This window comes from Macaca nemestrina, chromosome 8 (assembly GCF_043159975.1).
Source record: "Macaca nemestrina isolate mMacNem1 chromosome 8, mMacNem.hap1, whole genome shotgun sequence".
NCBI classification, from domain to species: domain Eukaryota; kingdom Metazoa; phylum Chordata; class Mammalia; order Primates; family Cercopithecidae; genus Macaca; species Macaca nemestrina.
This window is the reverse complement of record NC_092132.1, coordinates 126,200,251-126,202,434: the sequence shown is the minus strand read 5'-3', so window position 1 is coordinate 126,202,434 and position 2,184 is coordinate 126,200,251. Positions and strand designations below refer to the sequence as shown.

The 2,184-nt window shown below is 46.4% G+C and overlaps 1 long non-coding RNA gene across 1 annotated transcript; it reads left to right on the top strand.

Annotated features, from left to right (window-relative positions):
• The first annotated feature begins 327 nt into the window (after positions 1 to 327).
• LOC139355692 (uncharacterized) lies at positions 328 to 1,934 on the top strand. The gene is made up of 3 exons (XR_011606554.1): positions 328 to 685; positions 1,539 to 1,608; positions 1,722 to 1,934. It is a non-coding gene; the product is annotated as an uncharacterized lncRNA (long non-coding RNA).
• Positions 1,935 to 2,184: the final 250 nt, after the last annotated feature.

Genomic DNA, 2,184 nt, shown 5'->3' with positions numbered 1-2,184 from the left:
ACATGAGCAAGGCACCTCATTACCATGAGTTCAGCCCCCTTATTCTATAGAGGATGATGCTGAGGTCCAGAGGCCTCAAGGGCAGGAATGCAGGATTTTCTACCAGCTTGGGTCACCTGTGGGCCATCCGTCTGATTCTGCCAGACTCAATCAGTTCCTCCTCCTGAGCAATCAGCCACGAACCCCGATGCGTGCAGGCCGGTAGGGAACTTATGATTTTCCTATGACTCATTAAGACAAACACACTGCTATTTTAAGAACATTCGACCTTGTTCTACCTAAAATTTTTGCATCACTTGCTGGTGGCCAGATATCACATGGCAAAGGCTGAGCTGGCTGTAAGTATACAGCAGGCACTCGGCAAGTCTTAGTTTTGGTGAATGGTGTTTCCACATTGGGTCAGCACATATGGACCCAAAGTGTGGGTCAGAAGCTTCTTGAGAATCAGAACGCCACCTTCACTGCCAGCAAAGCATCCTGGATGAGGTGAGCAGAGCAAAGGAGAGGAAACTGGGGAGGCATGTTAGGGCCAGGTCAGGAGGGTTGAGAAGCGCAGGCTGGAGACGATCGTATGGTCTGCACATGCCACTGAGTGGCAGCACAGTATGCTGGCGAGACCACGGCCTTCCAGATCCAAAAGACCATGTTTCACCCTGCTGTGCCATTACTGGCTGCATGACCCCAGGTAAGACTCCCTGACTCTCCATTTCCTCGTCTGAAAAACGCGGATGGTACCACCTACTTCCCAGGTAGGGGTGCCAGATGAAATGCAGGATACCCAGATGGGTCTGAATTTCAGACAAATAATTTTTTTTAGCCCAAGTAAGTCCAGTGCAATATTCAGGACATACTTTTACTTTTTGTTGTTGTTTCTTTAGAGAAACAGAGTCTCACTCTGATGCCCAGGCTGGAGTACAGTGGCATGATCACAGCTCACTGCAACCTCGACCTCCTGGGCTTACAAGATCCTCCCTGCTCAGCCTCCTGAGTAGCTGGGACTACAGGTGCCTGCCATCATGCCTGGCTTTTATTTATTTTATTTTATTTTATTTTATTTTATTTTATTTTATTGTTGTAGAGATGGGGTCTTGCTGTGATGCCCAGGCAGGTCTCAAACTCCTGGCCTCAAGTGATCCTCCTTCCTCAGCCTCCCAAAGCACTGGGATTACTTTTACTTTACAAGTGTATTGTTTATATGAAATTCAAATGTAATGGAGCATCCTGTATTTTATTTGCTAAATCTGACAGCCTTATCTGAGGGTATCACGGGGATTAAAGAAAATGATTCCAAGGGCCTGTCAGAGGCACGCACACAGTAGGTGCCATGTTTTCTAAGCGACAGCACTTAGGAAACAACAGGAAACCATTAACATTCCTTGAGCAAGAGCACGACACAGCCATCCATCTCAGAGAGTCTAAATTTAGCTGTGGCCAAAAACAATTATTTGAGATTTCTTAACATGCCTAGAAGTAGAAAGTCGAAGTCATTTAAAATATATCATGTAAGTAGCTTTCAATTATAACTTTATCTTTTCCAGGTTCCGCCCTAGCAACTTTGTAATCTAGCGTGTTTGAAGTGTCTAAAGACTCCCAGCATAATGAATGGAGGTAATCATAGTCTTTCCCAGAATGCCTCAGCTTTGATGATATAGTGTGGCCGCTGCGTGGTCTGACTCGAATGACAATTGACTAACTCATGTTTCTGCTCAATTAACTTCCAGCCCTCGGTAGCAGAGCCGGGGTTTTCAGCTCTGTCTCCTGGCAAGTCCCCTCCCACCGATAGCCTCAATCTCCAACCAAGGCTCTCCTCGAAGAATGGGATACATTTATCTTTCATAGCTGACTCCTGGGAGCAAATGAAAAAGTTAATAAATTAGTAGAGGAAATCATATGAAACTTAACCAAGGTGTACTTTTCTCTAGGATTGCTAAAGAATCAGATGGCGGCCGGACACGGTGGCTCACCCCTGTAATCCCAGCACTTTGGGAGGCCGAGGCGGGTGGATCACAAGGTCAGGAGATCCAGACCAGCCTGGCCAACACGGTGAAACCCTGTCTCTACTAAAAATACAAAAATTAGCTGGGCATGGTGGCACGTGTCTGTAATCCCAGCTACTCAGGGCAGACTCTGCCAAGTCAGATGGACTCCAGTTTCTTCTTCCTGCTTTTTGGATGCAGGATTGAA